An 18,527-nucleotide genomic window follows, 5' to 3' on the forward strand; every position below is an offset into this window, starting at 1 on the left:
CACCACAACGGAGATATATGAGTTGCTATTTAACCTCATCCAAGGACCTCCTCGGTCAAATCCGATTCAACTAAAGTTGGAGAAACCGACACTTGCCAGTCATCTTTGAGCAACGGAGTTACTCGTAACGATGTAACCAGTCTCTCGTAAGCGTACGAGTAATGTCGGTCCAAGCCGCTTCAATCCAACAATACCGCGGAATCAAGAAAAGGCTAAGGAGGGCAGCAAAACGTACATCACCGCCCACAAAAACTTTTGTGTTATACTCGAGAAGACATCTACGCATGAACCTAACTCATGATGCCACTGTTGGTGAACGTCGCATGGGAAACAAAAAATTTCCTACGCGCACGAAGACCTATCATGGTGATGTCCATCTACGAGAGGGGATGAGTGATCTACGTACCCTTGTAGATCGTACAGCAGAAGCCTTAGTGAACGCGGTTGATGTAGTGGAACGTCCTCACGTCCCTCGATCCGCCCCGCGAACAATCCCGCGATCAGTCCCACGATCTAGTACCGAACGGACGGCACCTCCGCGTTCAGCACACGTACAGCTCGACGATGATCTCGGCCTTCTTGATCCAGCAAGAGAGACGGAGAGGTAGAAGAGTTCTCCGGCAGCGTGACGGCGCTCCGGAGGTTGGTGATTCGATCGTCAATATCCGCACACCTATTTCAATCTCGTTCACCGGCAAGTCTCTTTACTCGTTCCGTAATACAAGATCCCGCAACTTACACTAAGTTATATTGCTTGCAAGGCTTGTGCGTGATGTTGTATTACCGAGTGGGCCCCGAGATACCTCTCCGTCACACGGAGTGACAAATCCCAGTCTTGATCCATACTAACTCAACTAACACCTTCGGAGATACCTGTAGAGCATCTTTATAGTCACCCAGTTACGTTGCGATGTTTGATACTCACAAAGCATTCCTCCGGTGTCAGTGAGTTATATGATCTCATGGTCACAGGAATAAATACTTGACACGCAGAAAACAGTAGCAACAAAATGACACGATCAACATGCTACGTCTATTATTTTGGGTCTAGTCGATCACGTGATTCTCCTAATGATGTGATCCAGTTATCAAGCAACAACACCTTGTTCATAATCAGAAGACACTGACTATCTTTGATCAACTGGCTAGCCAACTAGAGGCTTGCTAGGGACGGTGTTTTGTCTATGTATCCACACATGTAAATGAGTCTTCATTCAATACAATTATAGCATGGATAATAAACGATTATCTTGATACAGGAATTATAATAATAACTATATTTATTATTGCCTCTAGGGCATAATTCCAACAGTGCAGAATATGAGCGTAGGCCTAATAATTGCTATGACAAGGAGTAAGCTATTTAGAGTGAAGTAAGGCAACCGATAAACAATAATCAAATACAAGTATGTAATAAGGATTAACACAAGTAGAGAGTTAGGGTTAGTAATAACCGAAACTCCAAGAGAGACGAGGATGTATCCCGATGTTCACTTCCTTGGAGGGAAGCTACGTCACCGTTAGAGGGGCGAATGTTACCACGAAGGCACACCAACGCCACGAAGGCTCACCCTATTCTCCCTTTGAGATAACTCCACGGAGGCGTTTCTCAACCACTAGTGGTAAGCCTTGAGGTGGCTTCCAAACCTTCACAAACTTTCCGGGGGAAATCACAATGGTTTGATTCCTCTCCGAAGACTCCTGCCGCCTAGGAGTCTCCAACCTCCAAGAGTAACAAGGTCACAGGGATTGCTCAAAACTTGCTCAAATCACAAATCACTTTGTGGAGAGGAGGAGAAGGAGACGATCTATATTTTGATTGGAACAACACTCAAAGGGACTCACAAATGCTCTTGGGATCTAAGATTTGGTGTAGACAAGAGTGAGTGAGAAGAAAGGTGTTCTTGTATGTGTTCTAGCTGTGTTGAACACCCACTCACGAAGTGGGAGGGGGTATATATAGTGGGGAGTGTAAAACAGCCGTTGGAGACACTTTAAGTCACACAGGGGTCGGACATCCGGCAGTTCACGGATGTCCGGGCGTCCACAAGGAGTCGGAGCAGAGTAGTGAAGATGTGGTATGAGCAGAAAAGTAGAGATGTAGTATGAGCAAATTCATCGCAAAACCTGTGATCCCCTCTTAATAGTGCGGGATCCCTATACTCAAGAATAGTAAACTTTAAAGGATAGTCTACATCATCTTTTCTCAATCCCGAGCCTTCTTGACATATAAGTTCCGATCTTCTCAGACCACCTTGGCACATAATTCTCAATCTACTAAAGTACTTGCCATCCTGAGATACACTCAACAAATAGGATTAGTTTCCTATGTATGTGTTGCCATTAACACCAAAAGTCAATTAGGGGCATAACATGCACTTTCAATCTCCCCCTTTTTGGTAGTTGATGACAACATATACATAGGTCTCAAAAGATTTAACATACATTATAGCCTTGGAGAGGTTTAGTCCGGAGCTCCCCCTTAGTATGTGCATGATAAAATATCGGAGCTCCCTTTTAATGTGTGTATCGAAAATATCATGTGACTTATCAAGTGACTTAGTAAAGATAATGGATCATCATGTAAAGATAATAGATCATCATAGAAGTAGTGGAGCAAAACATAATAGCCTATGATGATATCATAGCAATCCATAGCAATCACAACATTCATAAGTAGCCATACATGGGTTTATCCATTACATTACACAAACATGCAAATTGAGACTAAATCTCCAAAGACTAAAAACTATGATACATTACTCCCCCTTTGGCACCAAGTACCAAAAAGGGAGGCACCAACAGCATCAACCATGCTCAGAGATCATCAGCATCATCATCATCATAATCATCATCCTCATCGTCAGGCAAGCCACTGCCACCAGCCTCGTCAAGAAAATCAGCCCACTCAGGACCAGATGGGAAGCCAAAGTCAGAAGGAGGAGCAGCAGGAAGGGCCTCATCGTCACTCACATCAAGAGCGCCCGAGTCTCTCAGACGAGCCTTGAGGGCATTCTTGGAGGAGACGAGGCGAGAAACCACATCATGAGTTTGACCACACTGGAAAGAGACGGCCTTCATCATAGCAGAATGTGCCTTGCCAATGAATTTGGCAAAGCGACCGAGAGGAGCTGAGCTAGATGAAGGGGTTGCTGACCGGGCAGCAGTGCGGCGAGTGGAGGTGGATGATGGGGTTTTCTTGGGAGCATAGTTATCCGCCATGTGAGCGGGAATGACCCACTTGTGATGTGTGTGAGTGACAGCAACAGTGAATTCAGCAACATGGTTAATAAGAGCCTGGATGAAGGGGGCATGAGGGAAGGCTCGCTTGTATTGAAAACTAGCAAGCCGAATCTCATGCCATAGAAAGTGAGGCACATTAATTTTGCTCTTGGGGTGCTCGTACAAATGAGACATGATGTCAATACAGTAGCCACTGCAGGATCCCTTATCACCCATCTTGGAATAGATGGTGCGGATAAGACACTGAAAGATGATAAAGCAGGGAGAGCGCTAGATGGATACCTGGTTAAGATCCTTCATTCGTTCGTCTGCATCAAGTTCACGGAGTGGTTTGAGGAGATACCCACACGCCTCAATTGGCTTATGTGCATGGTTAGGATCATTCTTATGGATTTTGAAGCCGGAGTGGGGGAAACCAAGTGCTGCAACAAACGTATCATAAGAGGCTGTGAACTGAACGTCAGAGGTTATCCAGCTAACAGTGTTGTTTGGACCAAAGAAACATGTGGCATAAAACTGGTGAATAGCAGCAACGTTAAAATCGCGACGAAAAGCAAAGGGGCAGCAAGCCCCGATGACTCAATGAGCTCAATGGCACCCGGTATTTCGTCGGGTGCGTGCGAATATGCTCAAGATCTATAAAGTGATGAACAAAGAGACCCTTAGGAACTATGACCATAGTAAAGATGTCCGCCTGGACGTTTGTGCGGAAACGTGAGTCCATAGAGTCACGTACAACAGAGAATTGATCAACGTCGCGGCGGAAAGTGAGGTAGGAAGACTTAGCAACCGTGGTGAAGTTCTTGACTTCACGATCTAAAGTAGCGGGAGGTTCAGGTGAGATGCGACGAGCTTCACCTTCGGGCTGTTCAAGAGGAGGTGGTGGCATATAGGAGGGCCTGCGAGTCCTAGGCTTGGGCATAGACCTCCGAACGGCGGGCTGTTCAGCACGGTCCTCGGCGGCAAGCTCATCCTCGAAGTCAGAGACATCAGACGACGAGGGGAGCTGTTGAGGCGGAGGACGCCAGGAAGTCTGTTTGAAGGGACGACGTGGCCCTTCCGAGTCCGACCCCGTGCCAGTAGGGGCACGAGCGGATGAGCCAGCAGTGTCCTTCCGGGCGACGTGCTTAATCTTAGGCATGATGAACAAAAGCCTACACGGTTGGAAACCCAATGGGGAACGGTCATGGTCAAACCATATGAACGAACACGTGGACTTGGGAGAAAAGGGAACCAAGCGCGAGGGGAACGGAGGAGATACCTGCAGATCGAGAGAGGAGAGGAAGGGGAGACGGATCCCGCGGAGAGGATCAGCCAGATCCCGGAGGTGGCGGCGCGGGCGAGCTCCCCTGGTGCTGGCGGCTGGGAGAAAAGGAGGCGCGTGAGGGCTAGGGCAAGGCCCAGCCCGCGCCCTTCTATTTATAGGCCCCCCGATGTGTCGGACGTCTGACAGGCGTCAGACGTCCGGAGTGGATTTATCCTTCGGACGACCGACACTGGACTGACGTCCGGAATGAGTTTAGCTGTCGGATGTCCGAGACACGTCGGACGACCGAGAGAGGAGTAGGCAGAGGCTGATTCTGGAATTTGGATGATGAGATGATTTGTCATGGTTTATCACAAAGAACACGAACACAGTTGCCTACAAGAATTACATATACTACTTGTGGACAGAAGTTGATTTATGCATATTTTGTAAGATCAAAACACAGAGTTATGACGTAAGTCCTAGTGACTCCCCCTAAATGCATGCCCACATCAAGACAAGAACATAATGTGAGTGTGTGTATGTGTGCAAGATTTCAAGTTATGTTATCAAGCTCCACGATACCAAGTTCTCGCCTAAGTTGACAGAACCTTGCTACGCTAAGTGGCTTGGTGAAAATGTCAGCGAGCTGGGTACCCACATGGGTAATATCAATGTCACCCTTTTGCACATGGTCTCTCAAGAAATGATACCTAATATCAATATGTTTTGTGCGAGGGTGATCAATGGGGTTCTCGGAGATCTTTATGGCACTTTCATTATCACAGAGAAGAGGCATGTGTCGATACGTGATACCATAATCCTTTAGGTTTGCCTCATCCATAGCAGTTGGGTTGCACAGCTTGCGGCTGCAATATATTCGGCCTCGGCCGTGGAGAGAGAAACACAATTCTGCTTTTTCGAGGACCAACTTACCAAGGAGCGTCCAAGAAACTGAAATGCACCGGAAGTGGATTTCTGTCCCACTTTGTCACCGGCCCAATCCGCATCGGAGTACACAATAAGATCGAACTTTGCATCCTTAGGGTACCATAAGCCTAACTTTGGGGTGTGAACAAGGTATCTAAGAATATGCTTAACCGTCGTATGATGGCTTTCCCTAGGGGAAGCCTGAAATCTAGCACATATGCCTACACTTAACATGATGTCCGGTCTAGATGTGCAAAGATAAAGTAACGAACCAATCATGGAGCGGTAAGTAGATGGGTCAAAAGGAATACCGTTGGTGTCTTCATTTAGAACTACATCTATGGCCATGGGTGTCTTCATTGGTTTAGCATTTGTCATATCAAATTTTTCAAGAATGTCCTTGAGGTACTTAGTTTGAGACAAGAAAATTCCTTCTTGAAATTATTGTATTTGAAACCCAAGAAAGAACTTCAAGTCCGTGTTGAGTGACATCTCAAAGGTCTTGGTCATGGAGGCCGCAAACTTCTTGCATAAATGGATGTTAGGAGAACCAAAAATGATGTCATCTACATAGATTTGGCATAAGATCAAATCACCATTTTCCCTCTAAGTAAAAAGAGTGGGATCGATCACCCCCACCACAAAGCCATCATCGAGTAAGAACTTCTTAAGATGATCGTACCAAGAACGGGGTGCTTGTTTGAGGCCATACAGAGCCTTGTGAAGTTTGTATACATGGTCTTTGTGGTGAGGGTCAACAAACCCAGGTGGTTGTGATACATATACCTCTTCTTGTAGAGGACCGTTAAGAAAAGCACTTTTCACATCCATTTGATGCAAAGTAAAACCATTGAAAGCAGCATAGGCCAATAGAATGCGAATGGATTCAAGACGAGCAACAGGGGCGAAAGTCTCACCAAAGTCCAAACCTTCAACTTGGGAGTACCCTTGTGCTACTAACCTTGCCTTGTTGCGTAGGACAGTCCCATTCTCATCTTCCTTGTTCTTAAAAATCCATTTAGTTCCAATGACATTGTGTTCCTCAGTTGGTCGTTCTACTAATGACCATATTTTATTGCGTGTAAAACTGTTTAACTCTTCTTGCATAGCGAGGAGCCAGTCATTGTCACACAGTGCATCCTGAACCCTGTGTGGTACGGTACTAGAGACAAACGAAAAGTGAGCACAGAAGTTTGTTAATTGTTTACGAGTCACTCTACCTTCCGACACGCCGGTGAGGATTTGATCAATATCAACACGACCGGCCACATGTGGCATGATGGAGGTCAGGGTTTCACGAGGTTCGACTTCGTTTCCATCATCAACGTCCTCAACATATGGATCATTTACGTGCGGTGGAAGATATTCCTCTTCGCGTTGCACCTGTTGAGGTTCATCATCAAGCATATCCATACTTTGGTCTAGCTCTTGAAGATCAACTTGTTCTTGAGTGTGATCAGAGTGAGAGACATGTTCTCCCACTTGATCCTCAACAACTGGCATGATATGTGTGCTAGTATCTTGTGGAGGTACGGGCAGTGAACTGTCTTGAGGATGAGAAATACTCTCATCATCTTCATCATCATCATGGGGTCTTTGTTCCATGGGAAGAAGTGCACCTACACCCATGTTCAAGATATCTTGCGAGGAATCTTCTTCACCTGCATCACTTAGATCAACTTGCTCCCCATGGGAGCGGTTAAATTCATCAAACGTCACGTCACAGGTTTCTATAACACATCCAGTGGATTTGTTGTAGACTCTGTAGGCGTGAGAGTTTGATCCATAGCCAACAAAAATCCCTTCAGTTGTTTTGGATTGAAATTTCCCTAACCGTTCCCGTTTGTTGAGGATGAAACACTTGCATCCAAACACACGAAAGTACTTAACATTGGGCTTGTTCCCAGTTAGGAGCTCATATGGAGTCTTCTCCAATATTGATCGAAGGAAGAACCCGTTTGATGCATGACATGTTGTGTTGACGGCCTCAGCCCAAAAACTATGTGGTGACTTGTATTCGTCTAACATGGACCTTGCCATTTCCACAAGTGTCTAGTTCTTCCTCTCTGCTACACCATTTTGCTGAGGGGTGTAAGGTGCGGAGTACTGATGTTCAATTCCATCATCACTAAGAAATTCTTCTAGGGTGTAGTTCTTGAACTCGGAGCCATTATCACTTCTTATTGCCTTGATGTCCTTGTCAAACTTCTGCTGGACTTGTTTGGCAAAATCAATGAAGGTGATCTTCGTCTCGTCCTTGGACTTGAGAAAGAATACCCATGTGTATCTTGAGTAATCATCAACAATGACTAGGCCATACTTTTTCCCTCCAAGACTTGCCCATGAAGGAGGCCCAAACAGATCCACATGAAGGAGCTCTAACGGCCTTGAAGTGGATACAATGTTCTTGGGTGGATGTTTTGATTGATGTTGTTTCCCAGCTATGCATGCACTGCACACACGATCTTTCTTAAAAGATACATTTGTTAGTCCAAGGATGTGATTGCCGTTTAAGAGATTTTGAAGATTTCTCATGCCGACATGGGCGAGCCGGCGATGCCACAACCATCCCATGTCGGCCTTGGCCATTAGACAAGTTGTATGGAAGGTGCTCTCTTTCGAGAAATCAATTGTGTAAAGGTTGCCATCCAACTCTCCAACAAAGGCCACTTCGAGAGTGTCTCTCTTAAAGACTTTCACATCCGTTAGTCCGAATAATGTGTCATAACCAACGGAAGCCAATTGGCGAACTGAAAGTAAATGATATTGAAGAGATTGGACAAGCATGACATTTGCAATAGACATGTCATTAGTGATTGCCACCTTGCCCAACCCAATTACCTGCCCTTTCGACCCTCCACCAAATACAATGCTCATGTATGGTCGAATGGCTTGCATGAAGTCATAGAGCAAGTTACTATCTCCGGTCATATGATTGGTGCATCCACTGTCGATCACCCATTTGGCTCCTCCGGAGAAAACATCCTGTAACGAATTAAGACTTGGTTTGAGGTGCCCATTTCGTCATGGGGCCTCTCACATTAGTTACAAGAGTCTTAGGGACCCAAATAGCATAAAATCGGAATGCATTATGGGGACCAACGAATTTAGCATAAACCTCTCCTTCCTTTGATTTGCGAAGTACATAGGATGGAGGCATGAATTCAGTTGTCTTGTTGAGAGTAGGCGAACCCCTAGTGGCCGACCCACTCACAACCTTACCTTTCTCCTTGTGTCCCTCTCGTACAAATATTTCTTTAAGCGGAGTGGTACACTTGAGAGGAGATGCACTTTTCTTGGCGGTTCTTGGATTGAACCCAAGCCCTTCCTTGGCAAAGCCTCCATTGTGTTGACTTAAGATCTCATTGAGAGTCTTTTGTCCTTGTGCACATGTCATGAGACCTCTATCTAGCTGTGCCTTTAGCGAACAGTTTTCCTCAAGGATAGATGTCAGTTCACTACTAGAGTTAGTAGTGCAGGTATCAACATTAATAGTAGGTGAGGAGTAAGCCTTAGCTAAAGTGTCAAGATAAGTAACCTTGAGTGCCTTAAAGCTCTTTGTAAGAACAGTGAGTTTCTCTTCCTTGTCTTTGAGAGACAAGGATAGACGCTCACAGTCCTTAGAAAGGGAAGCATGAGAGTTCACTAGTCGGTTTTTATCATTTAGTAACTCTTTGCACACAGACTCAGCCTTTTTCAAGGAGGCAAGATCGTTAGCATGTTTATCAAGGTTTTCACCAACTTTTGAGCATAATGCATCATTTTGTGCTTCCTCATACAGTACTTTCTGCTCAAGGATTTCATTTCTTTCCTTCTCCTCAGTGACGAGGGTTTCGAGTTCTTTGATGGTATTGGTGTGCTTACTCACCATTTCCATAAGTATGCGAAACATAGTGAGCTTCTTTCCTTTAAGAGAGCACATAAATTTGTTTATTTTGGCAAACATGGGATGATCTAAGTCATTATCCTCATAGTGATCTTCCGCATCAAGATACTCATCAGGTGAGGTAGAAGCTAGACTGAAAGAGTTTAACCGTGGAGTTACCTTAACCTTATCATGGGAGCTTTGGTCTTCCTCATCTCCCATGGCAGTCTTTGCCATCAAACACTTGTGGGCGTTGCCCTTGTAGTCTTTCATATAGTTGTAGTGAACAACATCACCACTTTTGTTGACTAGCCTCAAGGTGTTTTGTGTATCCTGAGCTACTCCGGCAACCCCACCAACGTCTTCTGGATCTGATTCTTCTTGTGCAACCATTGCTCTTCCATCTATTCTCTTGAGCTTGGAGTTCATAGGGTTTGGCAACTTCTTCTTTACAAAGGTCTTCGGAAACCTTGGTTTATCTTCTCTCTTCTCATAAGGGCAGTCATTGGAGAAGTGGTTGGTTTCCTCACAGTTGTAGCATTTCCTTACCTTCTTATTTGGGAATCTTCCCTTGAATTTTCCTGCACTAAACTTCTTTACAAAGAGAGCAATGTCCTCATAAGATGGGCTTTCATCAGAGTCAACATCATCACCATCTTCGCAGTCATCATCACCCTCTTCTTCTTCACTTTCTTCTTCATCACATTCATGCTTGGCTTTCAAAGCAAGATTGGTCTTCGATGTTAAAGTGCCATGCATGGCAAGGTGCTTTGTTGCATTTGCCTTTGACTCTTCAAATAATTGGAAAGTGGATATGATGTAATCTGGAGTCATTTCTTTGAACCCATGGTGCTGCCTCATGTCCCATACCATTTGATGGCGGTACGGAGCAAGAGCATGAAGTAACTTGTCCACGAGAAATCTCTTGGTCAGATTGAAACCATCTTGTGTCTTGTCACAATCACAGGACTCAGTGTCTGCGGCGAGAGTCATGAGCCGTTCTAGCAGTTGATCGGGAGATTCACCCTTTTCCATACATAAATTCTGTAATTGCCCCTTGGCAATTTCATATTGAGCAAGCCGAAGAGTGGAGGTACCGGTCTTGGTCCTTATAATGCTATCCCACAGTTCCTTGGCACTTGTGATGTGAATGTAAGGTCTCCGTTGCTTGTCATTCATTCCTTTTCTTATGCACATGATCGCAGTGTCATTGAGATGCTTGTCATAAGTTTCTCTGGGAGTGAGGCACCTTGGATCTACAGGATTGTACCCATGCTCGAGGATGTCCAACATCTCATCATTGGCGTACCTAAGATGATCATGCATACCAACTCTCCACAAAGCAAAATCGGAATTGTCATCAAGCAAGGGAGGTTTTCCTCCAGGATTGTACTTAGGTTTCTCAACTTGAGATCTAGCATAAAGCCATGGAACACTGGTTTGGTTCCTTTCCGGAGGTTGTTGGCCAAATGAAGAACCGTGCACATGTGGCCCTGAGGCCCTCGGGGACGTGGCTGTCCCCGTGGTTAATGATGCCAGTCTTATTTGGACCAAGGCCTCAAGAGAAGCATCATGCTCCTCTTTTTTCTTGGCAAGGGCCCGTTCCAGGTCCTCAGAGGTGAAGGACTTGACTTCCGTGGAAATCCCGTCCCTCTCCACTGGAGCTACAGTAGTGGGAATCCCGTCCATCTCGCTCTAGGGCGGTTAAGCCACAAGAGTAGAGCACGAGGCTCTGATACCAATTGAAAAGGATCGAGATGGACCTAGAGGGGGGGTGAATAGGTACAGTTCCAAATTTTAATAATTACTTAGCAATTTTAGGCAAAGGTGCGGAATATGAGTGTAGGCCTAATAATTGCTATGAAAAGGAGTAAGCTATTTAGAGTGAAGTAAGGCAACCGGTAAACAATAATCAAATACAAGTACGTAATAAGGATTAACACAAGTAGAGAGTTAGGGTTAGGAATAACCGAAACTCCAAGAGAGACGATGATGTATCCCGATGTTCACTTCCTTGGAGGGAAGCTACGTCACCGTTAGAGGGGCGGATGTTACCACGAAGGCACACCAACGCCACGAAGGCTCACCCTATTCTCCCTTTGAGATAACTCCACGAAGGCGTTTCTCAACCACTAGTGGTAAGCCTTGAGGTGGCTTCCAAACCTTCACAAACTTTCCGGGGGAAATCACAATGGTTTGATTCCTCTCCGAAGACTCCTACCGCCTAGGAGTCTCCAACCTCCAAGAGTAACAAGATCATGGGGATTGCTCAAAACTTGCTCAAATCACAAATCACTTTGGTGGAGAGGAGGAGAAGGAGACGATCTATCTTTTGATTGGAAAAACACTCAAAGGGACTCACAAATGCTCTTGGGATCTAAGATTTGGTGTAGACAAGAGTGAGTGAGAAGAAAGGTGTTCTTGTATGTGTTCTAGCTGTGTTGAACACCCACTCACGAAGTGTGAGGGGGTATATATAGTGGGGAGTGTAAAACAGCCGTTGGAGACACTTTAAGTCACACAGGGGTCGGACATCCGGCAGTTCACGGATGTCCGGGCGTCCATAAGGAGTCGGATGTCCGACAGGGGTCGGTCGTTCGAGGGCTGTAGATATGTCTGGAATCACTGAGAAGTTGAACAGGGACCGGACGTCCGGAGAAGGCCGGAAGTCCGAGTTATTCGACTCAAACTTCTCTGGTGCAAGATTCCGGATTTCCGAAGGGGACGGACGTCCGGCTCTCGAACGTCCGGAGGGAGCCGGAAGTCCGAGTTATATGGCACAAGTTCTTCTAGTGCAGAGCTCCGGATTTCCGAAGCTGGTCGGTCGACCGGCCCTCGGACGTCCGGAGGGAGCCGGAAGTCCGAGTTATATGGCTCAAGTTCTTCTCGTGCAGAGCTCCGGATTTCCGAAGCTGGTCGGTCGACCGGCCCTCGGACGTCCGGAGGGAGCCGGAAGTCCGAGGTATTAGTTCTGTTTTGAGATAGGAGCAGAGTAGTGAAGATGTGGTATGAGCAGAAAAGTAGAGATGTAGTATGAGCAAATTCATCGCAAAACATGTGATCCCCTCTTAATAGTGAGGGATCCCTATACTCAAGAATAGTAAACTTTAAAGGATAGTCTACATCATCTTTTCTCAATCCCGAGCCTTCTTGATATATAAGTCCCGATCTTCTCAGACCACCTTGGCACATAATTCTCAATCTACTAAAGTACTTGCCATCCTGAGATACACTCAACAAATAGGATTAGTTTCCTATGTATGTGTTGTCATTAACACCAAAAGTCGATTAGGGGCATAACATGCACTTTCACTATCGCTTGAGGGGTATTACCGCTCTCTACTACCACTTAAAGGAGTACTTCAGCCCAAGCAAAACCAAAACCGCCATAAGTTATGCATATGGACTCCGAAAAGAGCAAACTCAAACTTGTTGGATAGATGACGACAAGTACTATCAAGCAATGGAGAATAAATTCCAATAGGGTAAGGAAGATGACTTTCCCAAGAATTATCTGGCAAAATCTCCAACACCAAAAACACAAATATGATACATACAAAAACCATTTTCGGTAAGCTTGAGCTTATCACGATGAAGACCATAATCTCCAAAACTCCCAGAGAGAAACACCAAACAAGAACCAAGAAAGATGATGCAAGGATGAAAATGGTTTGATCTCTCAATGAATGATATGATCAAGAGCCCCCCTTGATAGTAGGCCAATCGATCTTATAACACGGTCTCCCAACTACCACCATGAGACCAATAAAATAGAAAACCTATCGAGGGCAAACCTATACCGTGCACATAGTCCACTTGAGCTGGATGATGACGGTCTTGGCTTCCTTAAGATGGACCACCTTTCTTGATTGTGTTGGCTCGATGAAGACTAGTTGATTGCTCCCCCATACTCCATTATGGGTGAGCCACTCTTCGGCACATCTTCACAGGTCCATTGTCACCATAATGGACGGCAAGCTTCAAGCATGATCTCTTCGTGATGCTCCAGTTGAACTTGCACACCACAATCTTGATGACGATGCTAGTTGATGTATCCTCCATGGGTTGTATGAGATCTTCCTCTTGATGCAAGCCCATGGAAACATACGTAACCCCACATAGAACTCTCATGTAGACCATGGGTTAGTACACAAAGTGTAATGGACAATGCTTACCATATCATGGGATCACTTGATCCCTCTCGGTACATCTTGTGCGCTTTGTGTGTTGATCAACTTGATTCACTCTTTGACTTAGTCCTGATCAAACTTGTATCTTATCTTCTCTCTTCATAAAGATGATGTCTTGAAGTTAAACACGAATGTTCACACAATATTCTTCTTCAATACATGCTTGCAATAAGCTCAGCTCTCACATGACCAATCTTTGGATAAAACCTTGAATACCACTTTGGTCATCATATAAACTCCTTGAAACCAACAGATGGACTTCAAGAAGTGCCTATGGACAAATCCTTCGAATATAACTCAAGGCAACCGTTAGTCCATAGAAAATGTCATCAATTACCAAAACCACACATGGAGAAATATGCTCTAATAGCCGTCGCCCGATGGCGGGCATGGTCGCCGCCAAAAGCTTTGCACGCGCCAACGACTAGTTGTCCTCATCGCTGAGCTTGCGCTCGCTGCTCTGGCTGTCCGTCCCGTGCCGCCCCACACATCGAGCTGCCTCGGACAACGACATAGGGGTAGGGAGTGGCGTGGCCTAGTGAACAGCTGAATGGCTCGCTGCTCGTCAGAGGAGAAGGACATAGCTCGTTGGGACAGAGCAGGAGGAGGGGTCGCGTCATGGGGCGACGTAGGGTGGGATGCGTGGCGGTGGATCTCGCGAGTGCTATGAGAGATAAGGGATGTAGGAAGGTGAAGGGCTCGACAGGAGAGAGGAGGAGGTAGGTGGTACTGGAGAGAGAAGTGGTGGGGCGGCGCCGGCCATGAGGCAGAGAATGCATGGCAACGTTGGCCATGCATGAGAGAAGGTTGGGCGTGATGGATGTGTGGTATTTTTTATATAGTCAACACAAACAACGTTAACATGTATGCCATGTGGACCTGACCAATGGGCCCGACATGTCAGAAATCAGATTAAACACTTCAAATCAGTCATTAGTGTTTATTGAAAAAATTTAGCAAGGAAAATGATAGATTTTTTAGGCGTCCAAGAGATGTGGTGGCAATTTCAAAACATAATTTAAGATATGGTGGTTTTATGCGATTCACTCGCATCCCTTGGCCTCTGTGAGACGTTCGCTGATATTTGTATTTGACAGTTGTGTCTCTTGTGAAATTAAACCTTGTTTGGAAGGAATTTATTGCCTCTTGCTGCATTCTGCTAAATCAGAAGTTACTTTTTTGTTTTTTCATGCCCCTGATGTCAACTTAAGTTATTGTAATTAAATTCCCATTATAAAATGGATCACATATTTCCTGGAGAAATTTTAAGAATATAATATACTGGTTATATTTCATTTGAAAGTGTATAAGGAATAGTGGTATTTACTTGATTAATTTTCCGTGCAGTTTTCATACTAACGGAGCTACATCCCTAAATCTGAACGGGCCACTAGGAAGAAAACCCACTATATTTATACTCACATCCCAGTATATTATGAATCCCTTAGGCCTTGTTTGATACTAGTGTATTTTAGAAAATTTGTGGGGATTATCCCGGTCAAACCACTTAATCCCCACACATCCCATAACATCATTTGGTTCTAGTGTATTTGACATGTTTCATCCCCACATTTTTCCTCAAATCCCCAAATTATAGTGCATTTTTCTCAATACCTAATACACTACCTCTACCTAGTGTATTGGGGATAAATGGGGATTTTGAGGGATTGAATGAAGGTTGGGGTTTCACCCAATCCCTTAAGGGATTATCCCCACCAATCTCTTCAAAAACACTAGTACCAAATAAGGCCTTACTGTATTTGACATGGACTGAATGGGCCACAACCCTTTTTCGTAACACATAGCTCCGCCAGTGCATACCTACCACTGACTGGTCCTTCACTTGCTGTTGTGCTGCTTGATCCTACGTACTTTGAGATTGACCTCAAAGTGAAAGGAATCGGGCAATCCGAGGATCAAGATCTAATCTTCGTAGCTCATTCGTTCAGTAATCCTCAACCGAATGAGTCAGCCCTGTTTAAGCGTGCCTTCAAGGGCAAGATCGGCACAGTTGAGTTGATATTTTGCCAAATTGTCAAGTCAGTAGAGGCCGCAGTAAGTATGGAAGTCGTCCATGGGTCATGGCCAGACGGTTTCCAAGGTTGTTTTGCTGCAAAAATTGCCAGTATAAATGACATGACAGTTGTGTTGCTTGAGACCGGTGATAAGAACGAGTTACCTCTTGCTGATGATGGCACGATCAAGCTTCAACGCCATGTTGTTTGTGCTGAAAAAAAAGGGAGCATCTGGAAGTTTCCTTCAGTGCATCTGGACACTATATTTTAGACTGAATTCCGTTTTTTACCCTGTAATTGTACATTGGTGACACTAATTACCCCATCAAGTAGAAATTCGTCTATAATACTTCTTTTGAAAGCTTTGGACACCCGTTTTCTGGTGCATGTCCATCATGCAAGGTGTGAGGTAACGTCCGGGGTTCAAAAATATATGGACGATGATGAGGAATGGAACCGATGGACAAGAGAAGTCTGGACATGATCGTCAACAATGTCCTCTGATCTTTACAGATTTTTCTACGAATCATTAATGCAACATGTCAATCCTATCTAACATAAACAAGAAAAATGTAAATCTGAGGAATTACCATGTTAAAAGTCACCAAAATCTGATATTTCGATAAAAAATCCACTAAATGAGGTAATATGTGTCACAAATGTACAACTACAAGGTAAAAAGCGGAATTCACTCTATATTTTACACCTCAGGGTACACTTCATGTTGGTACATGTGAGATTGAGGTCACTGTAACCTGGTCCCTTATCATGTCGTTCTAGAAGCAATCTGACTTCGGTGGTTACCCTCCTGTCCGAGCTCAATATGTTTAAAGTGTAATTTGGTAGTATGTATATTAAGGTAATGACAATACATATTGTTGCATGTATGGATGATCACTGGTACAGCCTTGAACCAGCGAATTGGGCTATCAGCGTTTTTTTTAATCAACTGCTGCCATTTTATTAACAAACTGAAAAAAAGAAGAACGTGCGGTTCCCTCTCCCGTTCCTTTTGCATCTCGCTCGTCCGTCGTTCCCCTCTATTGATTTCTTGTGCATAGAGGAATCTGCAATATGGTAGAGGCATCCAGCGGAAGGAAAGTACCATGAATAACATCAAGATCCGCCACCCGAAGGTGGAGGGTCTGCTGCCGAAGAAACTATGGGTCGAACGAGTTCTTTCGATGAAAACCAATTGTGGTTCCAAATCTCAGTGGAGATAACCCACTACCAATTCTAGGAACAAGGCCTTGAACTAGAACACCCCTCCCCTCCAAGATAGCTCTCCACAGTACACTTGAGAATGGTGACATCCAACTTGTGCATGTAAGACGGAGGGCTAGGGCAAATATACTGGTTTTAGAATCCTTACACTGAGTGATTCAAGCGATTGCAAAATTCTTCATGCCTGTCATGCCATCAAAGAAAGATTAAAGAGCTTAAAATCTCCAAATGGCCCTTGACTTAGATCAAGACATAACATCACACAAGACCAACACAGGTTTCCATTTGCCATGTTTGCTGTCACAAAGGCCACCGGGAAGCTTGAAGCACGACATATGGTGTACAGAGATATTGCATGCGCGGTATATATTTGATAAAAGAAGTCTTCCCTGCAACAGGCATGATTTTCTCAGTTCATCCTTAGAACTTTATTCCTTCAATCTATCCTTGATGTACTTCTTTTTTTGAGCAAAACCCTTGAAGGCACAGTTTTGGATGACCCTCAAGATGAGAATGGGCTGATCCAGACCTGGCCCCATGGACCCGAGGTCAATATGTGAGGCCATGGGTCAGCCCATTTCATCAGAAATTTGTGGTCTCACTGACCCATTGGGTACATGAGGCCGACCCAAAATTCAGCAAATTCACACTTATCGTCCTGAAAACCTCGGGCTAGACAGCGACCGAGACGAGAAACGAGAGGCGCACCTCAAGCGGGAGGAACATCTGCGGCCGCAAAGATGCTTAGGGGCGGGCAGCAGTGACTAGGCATAGCGATTTGACTAGGTCAGCTCGTCTGATCCATCGGGTCGCATGATGCTAACTGCATTAACCCATATATCATTTCAGGACAACCCACCTGGCCCATTAACCTTAACTTTTTGGGCCGAGTCAATGACCCAGCGGGCCAATCTGGCCCATTCCCATTCTAGATGGGAATGGGCTGGCCTGGACCTGGCCCCGTGGCCTTAAAGCCAATTTCAGGGGTCAACCCATTCTGACAAAATCATGTGGCCTCGCCGGCCCATTAGGTACCTCAAAGCCGACCCAATATTCAGCTAGAATTCCACAGTTTTTGTAATACCCAAATTTCATTTACTTGTACTAGTGCAGGAAAACCAACGGACTTTGTATATGGGCTGGGATTCATTTGCAACATATCTGGGATTGAGATCACACAAATAGCACTGGTAATATCTGAACACGCGCACAAACATACATTGATATAGCCACACATTCCAAATGGACAGACTACTAAACTGCCTCATCAACTAGAAAATTCTACGTATTTATTGATCACAACTACACATACAAACTGCTACAAATTAGTTATCAAATATGATCCGATATAAATATTTCCAATCAAATATGATCTACACTGACTGAATGACTTTACTACATCTTCCTCTTTCTTTCCAATCAAATGGATGCTGCTCACCATTATAGAAGTAAGAACTAGTACAGAACCAACTTTGAAAGTCTGAAACTACTCCAGAACCAACACTGACCAAGAACCAAAACAAGACCAGAGCTTGCATTGCAGCTGCGCTGGAAGGAGAGGAAGCCGACAGAAATCTAACCCGCAAGCCAGAAAAGTAGGTGAGGAACAGGACAACGACCGGAATGGCGAGGTTCACGGCAATCGAGACGACGAAAGAAAGGTGGGAGGAACCCCGGCGGCAGCAAGCCAGCAGAGATGTTCGAGGGCAGCCAGCGGCAACAAAAGCCCAGTAGAGATCGTCGGGATGGCCGAAGGCGGCAGAGATCATCGGGCGCGGCCGACAATGCACAGATCGTTAGGGCCTACATGTATC

At 45.1% G+C, this 18,527-nt stretch overlaps 1 pseudogene; it reads left to right on the plus strand.

Annotated features, from left to right (window-relative positions):
• Positions 1–15,998, plus strand: part of LOC123405622 — a 37,069-nt pseudogene extending 21,071 nt beyond the window's left edge.
• The last annotated feature ends 2,529 nt before the right edge of the window (positions 15,999–18,527 follow it).

Source organism: Hordeum vulgare, chromosome 6H (assembly GCF_904849725.1).
Source record: "Hordeum vulgare subsp. vulgare chromosome 6H, MorexV3_pseudomolecules_assembly, whole genome shotgun sequence".
Classification (NCBI taxonomy): domain Eukaryota; kingdom Viridiplantae; phylum Streptophyta; class Magnoliopsida; order Poales; family Poaceae; genus Hordeum; species Hordeum vulgare.